Raw genomic sequence first — 16,413 nt, 5'->3', positions numbered from 1 at the left:
TTAATATTTTGCCTCTTCCCAGCTATAACAGAAGAAAAAAAAAGTTTCAGGCTAGTTTCACACGTATTGAAGTGGATTTTACGCTGTGAGTTCTGCAGCGAAATTTGCTGCGATGCTCTGTAATGTCATTTCCTATGAATCTACATTCCCGCAGGGGATTTTGATCACAGTGGGAGAATGTAGCCCCTGCCCATTTAACCCATTGCTGCCAGGCTAATACATTACCACTCCCCCCTGCTTCCTGCTTCTCTGCTCCAGACTACCTGGTGTCCTGCTCAGCAAATCCATGCGCTTTCCCGCTGCAGCCAGCTGAGAGCCAAAGAAGCAGGCTGGAGTGCGCACAGGTAATGTATTAGCCCAGCAGTTGTGGGTTAGGTGGGCAGGGGCTACATTCTCCCACTGTGATGAAAATCCCCTGCGAGAATGTAGATTCATAGGAAATGACATAACGGAGCATCGCAGCAGGACTCGCAGCATGAAATCCGCTGTGATTCGGTACGTGTGAAACTGGCATTAGAGTGTACTTACACACAGGGCTACAAGTCGTGGCTTTTGCATGCAATTTTTAATTGTAGACAGGACCTGGACTTGTTGCTTTAAGCAGTGGCAGATCCAGGTGCAACCTGCAGTTATTGATGGATCATGATTAGTTCATTACCCCAGTTAATACACACTTTATAAACCACTTTCAGAAACAGTAAAGAGCTGTGTAGTTATGCAGCAGAAGTAAATATACTAAGACCAGGAATTTGGTGGGGTCGTCAGAGTTACAGAAAGAAATAAAAGTTTTGGGTAATGCTAAACTTTCCCTATCATCCTCAGGCAGCATATGAAGGGATAAGTAATATAAACAGAGAAGGGGGGTATGAATTAACACAAAGCAGCTTATAGCACTTTTCTACCAAAGGCCATGTCTACATTAATACATGTTTTCATTCTGTAGCATCTTACTAGAGTACTCAATGTCGATCAGGTGGCTGCTTGAGAAATCAGATGTAGTGAAACATACTTTTTCTCCCATGGTGTAGAAACAGTTCCCATGGTGTAGAAACAGTTTCAATTATTTGTGACTGGCAGACTGTGAACATCTGTATCACTTATAATATACAGAGCTGATACACAAAGACAGGTACATATGCCTGCATTCACTGACAGCAAGCAGAGATATAACAATACCTTTTCATATTACAGAGACCTAGCGACACATGTAAGTCTATGGAAGTAGCACAGGTGCATGGTGATGATGCAGATTTTGTTTCCTGGTGGTCAGGTTAACAAGTCAATAGACAGCTAACCCGGCCCCCAGAGAGGAGATCACATGTCCTGTGACTACAAAGGGAGGGGGGAAGAGGGAGTTGAGTGTGGTCTGAGCGGACCTAGAGTAGAGGATTGTACACATCCAAAGCCTATAAGAATGAGGAAAAAACAGGGAAAGGGTGCAATATAGGTTATACTCGTATATTATACAAAGGGTGGTATTGGGAAGGGGGATCATTTAGAATATTGTTTTTCTTACCCGCAAAACCCCTTTACGTTTAGCAGGTGTTTTTGAGGTGACAGAGTCCCTTTAAACGCTGTACCACCAGTATGGGCAAGTGTGTCCATGGTATTATGGTAGGGAGCCATGCAATTAGAAAAATGCTGCCACATAACTTCCCTTACCTAAATGTCCTCAGACAGACGATTAAAAAAAAAAAAAAGAAGCAGAAAAAGGGGGGGGGGGAGGTTGCCACAAAGCATTTCAGGGGGTCCTTCTTCCTTTATTTTGTGTGGTGGACCTGATGAACCAGATGAATGGTAGGACGCCCTGAATTGCATTGTCTGTGCAATACCATACCATGTGCAAAGATGTGTATATCGTATGAGAAATACCTTGTATTGCGACACTTGAATACTTGCTCTTTCCAGAAACAAGGATAAATACTCACAAAGATGAAGACTTAGTCTGCAAAATTCACAATTTATTCGGCTTCTCATACAGGACATCTAAAAGTGCTCACAGGCTGACGTGTGCTCTCCCCTCAGTCTAAACCATCCACCCCCACGGCGGACGTTTCGGAGGATAGACTCCTCCTTCCTCATGCGCGAGGACGTACAGGTAAGGAACGTCTTAAATATATGCCACAGTCCGTGTAACCCTTCATGACCCAGACCACACACAATGTAATTACTACATATTACATATTAACAAATGAGCTTATGATAGAAAATCAGACGCATGATCCATAAACCAAGAGAATCTAATCTCAAACTTATGTACATATACATACTATAGAAAGACTTTGAAGCTGCATACTTCATTCAATCCATTAGGACTGAGTGTCTCCAGCTTCATAATCCACCATGTTTCCCTCTGGAGCAAACGCTTGCGATAGTATGTATATGTAGATAAGTTTGGGATTAGATTCTCTTGGTTTATGGATCATGCGTCTAATTTTCTATTTTAAGCTCATTTGTTAATATGTAATATGTAGTTATTACATTGTGTGTGGTCTGGGTCATGAATGGTTACACGGACGGTGGCATATATTTAAGACGTTCCTTTCCTGTACATCCTCCCGCATGAGGAAGGAGGAGTCTATCCTCCGAAACGTCCGCCGTGGGGGTGGATGGTTTAGACTGAGGGGAGAGCACACGTCAGCCTGTGAGCACTTTTAGATGTCCCGTATGAGAAGCCGAATAAATTGTGAATTTTGCAGACTAAGTCTTCATCTTTGTGAGTATTCATCCTTGTTGCTAAAAAGAGCAAGTGTTCAAGTGTCGCAATACAAGGTATTTCTCATACGATATACACATCTTTGCACATGTGTGGTATTATTTAAAGCGGACTTAGTGGGGTCCGGTTGGATGTGGATGGACTGTTCTATGCCATTGAGCAAGTGCGGTGTTGGTTATTTATTTTGTCTGTGCAATAAGCTGATCCAATCTTGTTCTATCTGGGTGATCTCTGTGTCCCAGGGAAGCGCCTGAAAAGCCCACCATTAGTTTCCACGGATTCTGTGTGACCTTGGGCAGTCCTACAAGTCCGCAGAAACATATGAGCTGATAGTGGTCATGCCAGGAGTCCGCAAAGACTATCCACTCAAGTGGACCAGTCTATTAATAAATAGTATTGGTGCTTATTAAGATAATGAATTCATTAAAGGATAGCAAACCTTCAAAAGCAGCAGCAGCATAAAGAATATTATAGAGCAATAGTGAATCGTGTAAGCTGTGAATGAAGAGAAGAGGTATACCACTCTCTCACTCAGCAGCTTCCTCTTACCCTTTCCCCCTTTCTAGATTTCTATGAACAGCTAATGCCCCAGTAAGATCATAGTCCATCTCTTCTTTTAATATGGACTTTCAGCAGTTTAGCTTTTAGCGCATTCAGTTTCATTACTGGTTAACAATCTTGTGTTATATAAAAGATAAACCAAGCTCACTTATACAGAGAAATGGATCATATTTAAGGTAATTTTCTATATATTTCATATACCTTCTCTAGTTCTCTTACAGTTTCTTATATTGTGTTGAATTGCCTATAAATCTACTGACATATTTTTTTTCTATTAATTTAAAAACTATACTTTATGGTAGTAGTGAACATTTGTGTTCAGCACAGAAATTACTACTTTGCATTTAGATGCATGGTACGTGTGCACTAAGCATTTGTGGAGTACAATCTATTTTAACCTTTACTAACCCAGCTACTAATATACTAATTTATTTTCCCTTTTGTTAATTGTTTAGCCCTTAGTATCATTTGTCTCTACCTAGGTTGAGCCTTTTCGGCAAAGTTTAGTAACATGCAGGTAAAATTTCACTATTGATATGACTTTCATGTGACCTCAGTGTTTAGTTATAAAGAGAAGCGGATAGTAATCGTAACGTATTTATGAATCATGTACACTTTTTTCCTAAATAGACAGGCAAACAGACTTAAAGGGTAGGTTCACACTACGGAACCCGAGCGGAGAATTTCTAACGGATTCCGTAGCTCTTACCTGTTCTCGGCCGCACGCTTTTCCGCTGACTCCATAGACACCATTCTAACGGCGGCCCGATTCCACTATTTGCTGAAAAAATTGACATGTCTATGGCACGGGCGGAGAGGCGCACGGCCGTGAACGGGTACGAGGTACGGAATCCGTTGGAAATTCTCCGCTCGGTTTCCGTAGCGTGAACCTATGCAAAGGGGTATCCAGCATTAGAAAAACCTGGCACCACTCTTGTCTGCAGTTTCTGTGGGGTTTTGCTACTTCATTCCATTGAAGTGAATGGAGCTTAATTACAAACCACACCTGAACTGGACACAAGAGTCGTGTTGTCTCTGGAAGAAAGTGGCCATGTTTTTCTAATGCTGGATATAACCACTTTAAAGTGACTGTACCACCAGGCCCAGGCTGAAGCACTGGAGGCGGGCCGACCCACCCTTAGTGGGAGGAAACCCTAGCCCCTCTATGATAGGGTTCCATTGATTATAATGGAGTAATGTCATAGAGGGGCTGGAGTTTCTTCCCACTAAGGGTGGGTCGGCCCACCTCCAGTGCTTCAGCCTGGGCCTGGTGGTACAGTCACTTTAAAGTATCTGTCAGCTGCAATTCATGTTCCAAACTGCTGACACTGTTAGATAGCTGTCAGGTCATTAAGACATATGGTACCTTTCTTACATCTGTGTGTGCTTCATGGACATAGAAAAATGTTTTGTCACCAGAGAATAAGAGCATTTTTCTGTGTTATAAAAGCATAGACACATATATAAAAGGTACCATGTGTCAGACAGTGTCAGAAAATGAGTTTAAAAAAAAATGGTGACTTTTTTTTATTTTCTATTTTACTATCTATGATATAAAAATAATCTAAATCTTGCAGTTTTCATTTTCACAACTGGGGCAAAAACTAGGCTGGGACTTCCTGTTGTGTCTTTGGTGATAAGAAGAGGCTGCTGTAAAGTGATCTGTTTAGCATTGCAGCATTATCTGACACCAGTAGGTAGAGGAGACAATAGCAGCTCCTTGTGAAAGGGAGGTCACAAACTATGCTCAGTAATGTTTTACATTCATTTCAAGTGCACAGACTCTATTGTCGTCCATGAGTCTTGCTGTAAAGCATGTCACTAAATTCTGTTGAAAACAGCTCAGGCAAGATGGCAGCCCCTATAACAATGTACAAAAAGTGAAATAAAAAATTACTGTAAAAAAATAGGAACATTAAAATAAAAGAATGCGCTTCAGTATATGACTCTAATCAGTAAAATAAAATCTAGGTAATACATTTTATTTTATTATCACAGAGTATCTAACTTCCTTTATTGATATTTATATGAGATCAGCGACTTTTTTCATATCAGTTACATTGTATGATTGCAGCTTTGTCTCCTGGGCCTTAGGATTAACATGAATCTATCAGCACAGTTGCTGATATACTGTGTTATACATTCACAAGATCTTTTTTCTTTCTATGCAAATTAGCAGCTTGGGTGCACTGGAGACAGGCCCAGCACCCCTAGTGCACCTATATGTCGCTCTTAAAACATAAATAGTAACAAGGCACAACAGAGATGGGAAAAGGGAAAATTATTTTAGAGGTGGATATTGACTCCCGGATGGTGAACTATGTATTTCAACCTTAACTGATGCAAGCAGTAGGGTTTCTAATCTTAGGATTCTAAGATTATATTATAATTCTTAGGTCGATATTACCATTTAACACTAAGAGTACTTACAGTTTACTAGGATTTATTTGGCAAATGGCCTTGTTAGGCACTGCTTATATATTGTTTGTGATGTATGTTTAGCATGTATGCTGGGAAAGCTCCCAGTGTACACCACAAACATGTCCATCGAGTTAAATAGCCCAACAGATGTCAATGTTGCGTCCAACACAGCTTCTCTAGACTTCCCTACTGGGCTTTACTATTGTCTGAAGTGATAATGTATAAGGCAAAAAATGAACACACGCCACACCAATCCGTGATTTTCAATTGCTTATGACTTCATTTTTTTCATTCACATTTTTCAAGGACAATTACATGTCTCAAAATGAATAAAGTCACTTAAATTTTACATCACCCAGTGGCAAACGGTAGCAGAGTCTCTTAACATGCGTCCTAGTTCAGCTTGTAGCCATCAGGACACACTTCCCGGATGGGAGTAAAAGTCCAACTTCCATGCAAAGTACGCGACGTTTCAAGAGCAGCAGCTCCCTTTGTCAAGCCACGTCGCGTACTTTGCATGGAAGTTGGACTTTTACTCCCATCCGGGAAGTGTGTCCTGATGGCTACAAGCTGAACTAGGACGCATGTTAAGAGACTCTGCTACCGTTTGCCACAGGGTGATGTAAAATTTAAGTGACTTTATTCATTTTGAGACATGTAATTGTCCTTGAAAAATGTGAATGAAAAAAAATGAAGTCATAAGCAATTGAAAATCACGGATTGGTGTGGCGTGTGTTCATTTTTTGCCTTATACGGAATCTGAATGTTGGCTGTGGAGCTGCCTAATTGAACACATATGTGAGACCCAGTTGGTAGGATCCTATTCACATATATATATCTGAAGTGATAATGTGCCCTTTCTTTTTTTTTTATACTTTATCATTTTCAACAATATACTTACATATTTTTAACTATATAGAAAAAAATACAACAAACAGGTATTTTTTCAGATATATGTGCCCTTTTACCCACATTACCACTGCAGCCAATCACTAACCGCAGTGGTTTTATACTATATAATGGGTATATACAGCCATGTCATCACTGCAGCCATGGAAACAAAGCCTGATGATCTGTAACACACCAGGAGAGGATGATCTCGCTGTGGGTGTGCTACATGGGAACTCTTTTTTTCACAGATTCCAAGGATGTGGCATCTATGGAATCAGTGAAAAACACGAATCCCATAAACTTCTATTAGGGGTTCCGTGCCGCGTTCCGCCTCCACACTAGGACATGTCCTATTTTTTTCGCAGAGCGGTTCGTGGAACGGATCGAGTGAATAGGCTAATAGGATTTAATGTCCCCTAAAATTGTCCATTGTCGTGGATCCGTAATCGCAGGGCAATTTCAAAGGTGTGAATAAGACCTAATAGAGAGGATAGTTTGGTATAACAGTATTTATCCTATATTTATGCGTTTTATTTATAAGCTTGACTCGTAACTGTAACATTCATCCACATGACAAGGCATCCATTGCAGTTAATCCCTTCCTGTTGGGGAATACTTGACGTGATCATAGAGAGTTTCTGCTGAGTCTACTTTGTTTTGCAGATATCTTTTGGCTGCTGTCACACACACCAGATTGTTTTTGGAAAGCTGTCACTACGGTTTTTGTGCTAAAGTCAGAAGTGTGTCCATTTATTGTAGTTAAAAGCAAAGCAAACATTACTTATAAAAGTCACTTTTTCTTGATATTTGTGTGTGGGGGGTAGGGGCTAATAGTAAAAGGGGCAAGTAATGGAGGTTCAAGTGTTGTGACCAAACAGTCCTTAGAAGATACAGCAGTGTTTATGAAGTGATACTAGGCACTGTTACTGTCTTAGGTACAGCTAGAAGAAGTGCAGTAGGCATGTTCTTTCTGTGGTTTTGACCAAGTGGTCTTTCATAGAAAGGCTATGGGCCTGTCTATATAATAAAAAGGGACCAAAGCAGTCAGCACTGCTATCACACACACATACTGTATACTTAGAACTAGTGATGAGCACTAGTGATGGTGAATGTTTGGGTTTAGCAAGCTTATGGCTTTATCTGTATTTTTTTGGACTCCCTAGGGAGGCATCAAACTCTTTCAGCCATCGGGAATCAAATGCCAAGCTTTTAGGTTCGGCCGGGCCTGAACATTTGACAAGTTCGCTAATCACTACTTAGAACAGCCCAGGGTCAGAGAAATAGTCTAATACAGATCACAGAAACAGTTCAATCTAGTAAAAAGAATAAGTGGCACTCTCCAACTTTCTGATACAAAAAAGTCTTTTTTATTCTATGTCAAAACAACTTAAAAACACTGGGGTAAAGCAACAGGTAAGGTGACAGCCCAATACCATGCGGCACATTGTTAGAGCTCAGGAGGTCCAATTATTCTTTTTAATGTACAGAGAATTGTAACACAGCTCTATTTGCTTGAAATTCGTTTTTTGTTTTTTTTTTGTTTAAGAAGTTTTTTTTCCACTCTGGCTGGAAGCACTGCTGTGCAGGGGAGAAGTTGAAAGTCACCTTGGCCTTTAAATATATGGAGGTTCTCAAGTAATGTGGGGAATCACAGGTTTTTGACCAATCATAATGTTACATTATAGTTGAGCTTATTTATTTAAATCAGTGGTCTGACAAGCCTCAGTATGCCATATAAATCTACAGCTTTCATGGTGTTCCCAGCCTTGTGGCAGACTCTTATTAGGTGGTTGCATTGGCACACATTTTAGTCTTGTTAATTATTCTAAGAAAATAAAGGGGTAAAGGAACGTACAGTACCTGTGAAGAGATTAACAGGGACTAACTGTAAACCACTCACAGCTATAAGGTCTAAAAGGAAACGTACTGTCAGGAAGTTACCTATTGTTTAAGCACTTAATGACCAAGCCAGTTTTATTTTTGCATTTTAGTTTTTCCTCCTCCTTGTTTAAAAAGCCGTACTGATTAAATTTTTTTCACCTATAGACCCATTTTTTTTTTTTGTGACATCAATTGTACTTTGTAATGAGACTCTTTTTTTTCCATAAAATATGCTGCAAAACCACATAATTATTTGTGAGGTAAAAAAAGAAGCTATTTTTGGTATCGTATATATGCTGTTTGCCATGTGTTAAAACTGTTACTATATTCTGCAACTCTGTATGATTATAACAATAGACAATTTTTATAACTTTATTTTACTACTTTTAAAGAATTATTACATTTTTATTTTTACTTTTTATTCATTTTTTTCTGGGATGTGATGTGACCAAAAAAGGACTTTTTGCACTTTGGCAATACTAAATAGGTTTATGTTTACAATTACATTTTTTTATTTAAAAACTAGAAGACGGGTGGACGGGGACATAAACCTGCACTATGGGATGGATTTACTTGTATATTAAAAGCATATATGGGGTGAGCCAATCTGGACCACTGAAAACCAGTGAGGGTATGTAAAGCCATTTAAATGCTGCTGTAAATTTTGATAGCAGCATCTAAATGGTTAGGGCCCTATTCCATGGGATGGTTATCGTTCGGATAATCATTAACGATAATCATTAACGATAAACAATCTCAAACGACCGCTATTGTGAACAACCTGAAATCGTTTACCCAATTACATAGAACGATGATCATTACTTATGATCGTTCTTGCAGTCGTCTTGTCATCGCTATTGCCTTCGTCGCTACTGCGAACGACCGAACAACGTCTTATTCCATGCGAACGACCAACAATAAAAATAGGTCCAGGTCTTTTTAAGCGATCAATGATTTTTTGTTTGTCATTTAATCGTTAACTGCTATTCAACCGAACGATTATCGCTTCATTCCGAACAATTTAACGATTATCCGAACGATATTGGGCCCTTTAAAGAAGCAGTGCTTTTTTTCTTTTTTTTTTTTAATGCACAAACAGAATTACAGTAAAAGTTGACACCAGTAGATAGAATAGCCAGGATCATGATAGCTGCTGCCAAGAGCTCAGCCTCCCCCTCCCTGATAAATTACCTCTGCACAGGTTACAGAGGATGCTTATAAAATTCCCCCATAGCAGTGAATAAGATGATAAGATAACTTTTCAAGTTTAGAATACCCCTCTAATAGTTTTTAAGTTAGGCAATACAGGACAGCATCAAGTACATATTATTGTATAACGGCCAAATATTCGGGGGCACATACTACAATTTCCCTACATGTCTGCTGGATGTAAGCAATATAGCATGTAGTGGAAAATTGTTACTCCCCTGATAATTAGATATAACTGTTGCAAATGTGAGGAACTACCCAGCATGACCTGAAGAATCACAATAATACGCTGGAAATTAATCATAAGGAAGAAAGGTGCCGCGCATAAATCTAAATTTATTATTATCTCTGACACAAAAAACAGGCACATGTCTGTCTCGGACAGAGAGCAACCAATCACAGCTCATTCTGAGATACAAAACCTGAGCTGTAAAAGCTATCTGTCTAAGATGAAAAATATGTGATTTTTGTCTAAGACAGATTATAGGAGAAGTCTGGTGTTTTCTAAAAGCCGACAGGGGGAGGAAGTAAATTGATTTCAAGTAACAAGTTGCCTCTCCCTGCGTCCATAGTGAGCAGCTGGAGCGGCCATGGTTCCCCCGTTGGAACTCCTTTTCCCCCGAGTTGTGATGACGTCATGACTTGGGGGGGGGGGGGGGGGGGAGCTGTAAATATTTACATGCAGTAACAGGTGACATCCCTACTATGCAGCACACACAGCTGCCTTGTGTACTGACCCTACAGCATATAATTGATGTATCTGTTAGTTGATATTGACACAGTATGTAATGCCTGTGAGTTGTGTATCTGTGCTGAGCACATACTGTATGCCCTGTATTGTGCCCTGGCTTTAGTTTGTGTTGGCTGAATTAAAGGACAACTTTTAATTATCTGGTAAAACAAAGAACAGTAACATTTTAGTAATTGATGTTTTTTAAACCTCTATAGAGAAAGAGATAAAGCATGTTACAATATTCATTTTGGTCAGCCACACGCAGCTAAGCTCAGACAAATAGACTCAAGGTGACTTGTGCCATGTTAGGTCACTTCATTCTGTGTGGAAAGGAAGTGTGTGGGTTGGAAACTATAGTAACTAGAAAAAAACACCAACGGGGGTCACTGCAGTACACCCAATCAGGCTTTGATTTATCCACCTACATATCCTTTGTGATGCTTTAAAGTGGACTTAAAGGTACACACACACACACATATACACACACAAAATTACTCATTCTGAGAGAATAAAGAAATGTTATTTCAGGATCCCCTTAAGATCTTCCGATTCCGTTGGTACACATGATGTACTTTTTCATGGAAAACAACAAAGTTAGTCACAATGTGTTTATGGTCTCTTTTAACATATATATAGCAAGAAATGTTTCCGGCATATATGTTAAAACGAGTCTATGACAGATGGCAAACAGTAGCATATCACTAATATGTTAGAGACATTATGGAAGAAGGTGAAGAATCCAGCACTCCAAGACCTGTAAAAAACTAAAAATAGACTTTTATTCTATATCCAAGTTTAAAATCTGTGGTTGTATGTAAAACCAACACATTTCCCAGAGGTGCACTTAATCATGGTCTAATATGGAATCTAGTTAGTGAATACCTTGTGAGCTTTTTTTGTTATTCGTTATCAGTATTAGTTAAACGAGTGCCATACAGCCTATGGATGACACGTGGCACTGTTAAGCATTTGTACAAAGCATCTGTCACCCATAGGCTACAATAGCATACATTTAATGGCAACAAGTCATGTCAAGCTTTTATGAAGCTAATGATTAGTGTTGAATGGACTTGCTGAACTGTTAAGGTTCGGCAACGCTCTCTGAACCCAAAAACTCTGCAGTTGACTCATGGCAGCTGGAGAAGTTAAATGCCACCTTAGGGCTGCCAGGAAAACATGCCTTTCAAAAGGATGTACCACCAGGTACATCCTCTTTAATCTGAACCGACAGATCGAACGGCGCCGTCACGGGGAAGCTGGTGCCACGCCCCGGTTCCCGTGCACGGCCTTTCTATGCACTGGAACCGGCCGGTGCTCAAGCACTGGAGGTGGTACATCCTCTTTAAAACTCTCCTAATGGTTCAAGGAGGTCCTGTAAATGATTTTTCTAAATACTGCCCCCAAAATCATATAAAGAAAATATAATTGAAAATGAGGAAATAGAAGCATATTAGGAAAGAAATATTGTTCAGTATCTGATTTTATTTAATTATAAAAAGAGCAATTCATTCAATCCTTGAATACCTATCATACTTTTTCACTTTCTAACTTTCTAAGGAGTTTGTTGCCATTGTCTGCCATGTTACTAATACAGTGGAACTGCAGCTCAGACACTGGTCACTGTTTCTAAAAGTCTTTCAGCTCACCTCCCACCTTACGGACCTTACACATTAGTCAAAAGTTGGCCGAACCTTTTGATTGCAGCAGGAATGACCAACACTATGATGTGTATGGAGGCCTCACAAATATTTGATTTTAACTGCCTGACCCTATTATTCTCAGAAACATAAGCCACCACCTCCTTCTAATGAGAATACAGAAATTGTGCCAACATTTATGTGTATAGGCAGCGAATTAACGTTCAGCTGACAGCACTGTTACTCTTTTTATTCTTCTTTCCTACCCTTTCCACTGTAAGTAAATTTTTGTGGACACCACTTTCTCACACAGTAGAGAAATATTTTCTGCTTATATCTGACCTGTGAGCAGGAAAACAGGTGTACAGGTGTTGGAAAGGGTTACATAAACACTTGAATTTGCAATATGACATGAAAATCGGCTTTCAAGTGTATAAATGGAAATACTCTATAAAGACCATAGTTTGAAAACTTCCATCAAATATAAGAAAAAATAATGATGGTCAATTTGTGTAAGAAGACACAAGCTAAATCGTCATCTTCAACATGGTGTCAACCGTTATGGCATTTTTTTTGCTTCTAGTGAAAAATGGAATAACAAAATTGTGTTGAGCAGTTGGTTCCATTATTCTAGAAATGAAAATGAAAAGATTGACTGATATACAGTAAGTTCAATTTTAAGTCATCCTTCGGGAATTTTTAAAGCTTGAAGCTGAAACAGTAGTGTGTCTAGAGGTAATGCTACACTCTGAGTTTTAGCTTCATGCATCTTTCGATATTTATTTTATGCAATCTATAGTTGTCCTTTAACACTAACTAACTTTTGTGTCAATAGTGATTGTTAGAATGTACAGTATCTGTGTATAATGATTTTAAATGTTGTAGTTGAAGGGGATGTATCCTAAACACATTAGAAACACATTAGAAATAAACACACAAATTTCCTTACTGTAGTGCAGGGATGGGGAACTTTTGGCCCACGAGCTATTGCAAAACTACAACTTCTAGTATGCTTGGACAGCCAAAGGCTGTCCAGACACGATGTGCATTGTAGTGTTGGCTCCCCTTCAGAGGCAGATGTATATGAAAAAATACCTGCCTTAAAAATAGCTGCATGCTTGAACAAAGCGTGCATGCTTTTGAAGATGTTGGGAGCAATCTAAAGTGTAGCAGCCTTTTTTCAACAAAACTGACATGTGAGCCATAGGAAAATTCAGCTTAGGGTACAAACCCACACACCATATCGCAGCGTATTTTCTGTTGCAATACGCAGCAGATACGCAGCAGATTAGATCTGCTGCAGATCTGCTGCGTATACGATGTGTGTGTTTGTACCCTTATTGTGACTGTTCTTATGGCAAGTGTGATGAAACGTTCCCTTCAGAGTCGTGTAAAGGTAAATTTAAATGGTTGCCTTTGATGTACAGTATGTATTATACATTTTCAAACATTGTAAGCAGGACCAGATTTAGAATAGATATAAAGTTTTCACTGTTATGAGTCAGGCAGTAATAAGTAGCACTGCTTTTAGAACTGACTTGAGCTTTGTTAAAGTGACTCTGTACCAACAATCTGACCCCCCAAACCACTTGAACCTTCGGATAGCTGCTTTTAATCCAAGGGGTCCAATCTGTCCTGGGGTGCATTTGGCGGGTGATGCAGTTATTGTCCTAAAAAACAACTTTTAAACTTGCAGCCCGTGCCCAACGGGAGTATCTGTGTCCTAACTTTGCACCACCCCTCCGTCCCTCCTCCCCACCCTCTTCATCATTAGGAATGACACTGGAACATTTTCTCCATGTTGAACATTGCACATGTGCTTAATGATCCAGCCCATGTGCCGGGCTGACACAGGTGGGGAATAGGAGGCAATCTGCCTGGAGCATTCCTAATGAAGAGGAGGGTGGGGAGGAGGGACGGAGAGGTGGTGCAAAGTTAGGACACAGATACTCCCGTTTGGCACCGGCTGCAAATTTAAAAGTTTTTTAAGACAATGACTGCATTACCTGCCGAACGGACCGCAGGACATATCTTGGATTAAAAGCAGCTATCCGAAGGTACAAGTGGTTTTGAGACAGTGTTGATATTTTAAGTGTCACTGCCACTTACAAAAACTTTTGACATTCACCAATTGCTAGAATGAGCCAAAAGCAATCACTTAAGTGCTTCCCATCTTGTTGCTCAATGTATAAGGGCCGTATTACACGGCCCAATATTCTGTGTAAGTGAGTGCTGATCTGCTAGTTTGGCGCTCGCTTACCAAGCCTATAACACGGCTCGATCATTCAGTCCTTGCTGTATATATACATAGTTAATACGGTTGAAAAAAGACACATGTCCATCAAGTTTAACCAAGGAGGGGATGAATACAGGGAAGGGGAGGGGTGATAGGTTCTATACATATGCATTTATATTATTTTGGTCTAAGAACTTGTCTAGCCCTGTTTTGAAGCCCTCTACTGTTTTTGCTGTGACCAGATCCTGTGGTAGACTGTTCCACAGATTCACAGTTCTCATGGTAAAGAAGACTTGTCGCCTCCAGAGATTGAACCTTTTTTTCTCCAGGCGGAGGCAGTGCCCTCTTGTCCTTTGAGGGGGTTTTACCTGGAACATCTTTTCCCCATATCTCTTGTAGGGGCCATTTATATATTTAAATAAGTTAATCATATCTCCCCCTTAAACGTCTCTTCTCCAGACTAAACAAATGTAATTATTTTAATCTCTCCTCATAACTAAGATGCTCTATTCCCCTTATTAGTTTAGTTGCCCGTCTTTGTACCCTCTCCAGCTCTAGAACATCCTTTTTATGAATCGGGTTCCAAAACTGGACGGCATACTCCAGATGGGGCCGCACCAAAGCTTTATAAAGCAGTAATATTATATCCCTGTCCCGTGAGTCCATGCCTGTTTTAATGCATGACAATATCCTGCTGGCCTTAGAAGCCACTGACTGACATTGTGTGCTGTTCTGTAGTCTATTATCTACAAGTACACCCAGATCATTCTCTATCAGCGACTCTCCCAGAGTAACTCCCCCCAGGACATATGATGCATGCGGGTTATTAGTACCCAGGTGCATAACTTTACATTTATCCACATTGAACCTCATTTGCCAAGTGGACGCCCAAACACTCAGTGTGTCTAAGTCATCCTGTAACATCTGCACATCCTCCATAGACTGTACTGTACTACAAAGCTTGGTGTCATCTGCAAAGATAGAACATTGCTGTTAATTCCATTCTCAATATCATTAATAAACAAGTTAAACAGAAGAGGGCCCAGTACTGACCTTTGGGGTACACCACTTATTACCTGGGACCATTCGGAGTAGGAATCATTGACCACCACTCTCTGGGTACGATTATTAAGCCAGTTTTCAATCCAGTTACACATTAAATTTTCCAAACCGATAGACTTTAACTTACCCATCAGACGTCCATGAGGAACTGTGTCAAACGCTTTTGCAAAATCCAGGTACACAATATCCACAGCCGCGCCGCCATCCAGGCTTCTACTTACCTCTTCATAGAAACATATTAGGTTGGTTTGACAGCTTCTGTCCTTAGTAAAACCATGCTGGTTATCACTTATAATACTATTAGCCACTACATATTCCTGGATGTAGTCCCTTATAAGCCCCTCAAATAGTTTCCCCACAATGGACGTTAAGCTTACGGGTCTATAATTACCTGGGGAAGTTCGAGAGCCCTTTTTGAAGATCGGCACTACATAGAGAATAATAAAGCATTACCTTACCTCTCCAAGCTCCCCAGCTTCCTTACATCCTTTAGTCTTTTCCCGAGTTCCTGCTGGAAAGTCGACACTGGCACTAAGGAGTCTCTGAAGTGACAAGCCGTGGAATCCCACCTGCCTCAGTGTCAAACGGCTTCTCTATCGGAGGGCTTGCGTGTCTCTGCTCTCCGTTTGAAGAATTGACATGTCAATTCTTTGAGTGGAGAGCAGAGCTGTGCGAGCCCTCCCATAGAGACGCTGTTTCACACTGAGGCAGGCAGATTCCACAGCTCAGTGTTAACATACCCTAATAGGGCCTTAAGACTTGTAAGAGACAGTAAGGAACAGTTAACTTGATAAACTGTTGATGTTTTTCACACCAAACTCACAGACGCATACACATATTGTAATTTGAGATAGGTGATAATTTCATGTATCACAACACAAAGCTAAAATAATGTACATAATGTGCATAATGTACAGTCCAGCTTGAAGCAAAGGACTATTTTCCAGCTATTCTTTTTGTGTATTTTTTTTATATATGCAACTTACATAAAATATTATATTTTAGTTTCTGTACATTTGAAACACAGGTTTAAAGAATGCCAATGATCATATGCTGCAGGCATGTA

The 16,413-nt window shown here is 40.0% G+C and overlaps 1 protein-coding gene across 12 annotated transcripts in view; it reads left to right on the top strand.

The window, feature by feature from the left end:
• The window catches only part of PPIP5K1 (diphosphoinositol pentakisphosphate kinase 1), a 147,916-nt gene that overhangs the window by 109,941 nt on the left and 21,562 nt on the right, over window positions 1-16,413 (top strand). The gene's annotated exons all lie outside the window — the stretch shown is intronic.

The sequence above is a fragment of the Dendropsophus ebraccatus genome, chromosome 1 (genome assembly GCF_027789765.1).
Source record: "Dendropsophus ebraccatus isolate aDenEbr1 chromosome 1, aDenEbr1.pat, whole genome shotgun sequence".
Classification (NCBI taxonomy): Eukaryota; Metazoa; Chordata; class Amphibia; order Anura; family Hylidae; genus Dendropsophus; species Dendropsophus ebraccatus.
This window is presented reverse-complemented; position numbering and strand designations above follow the sequence as displayed.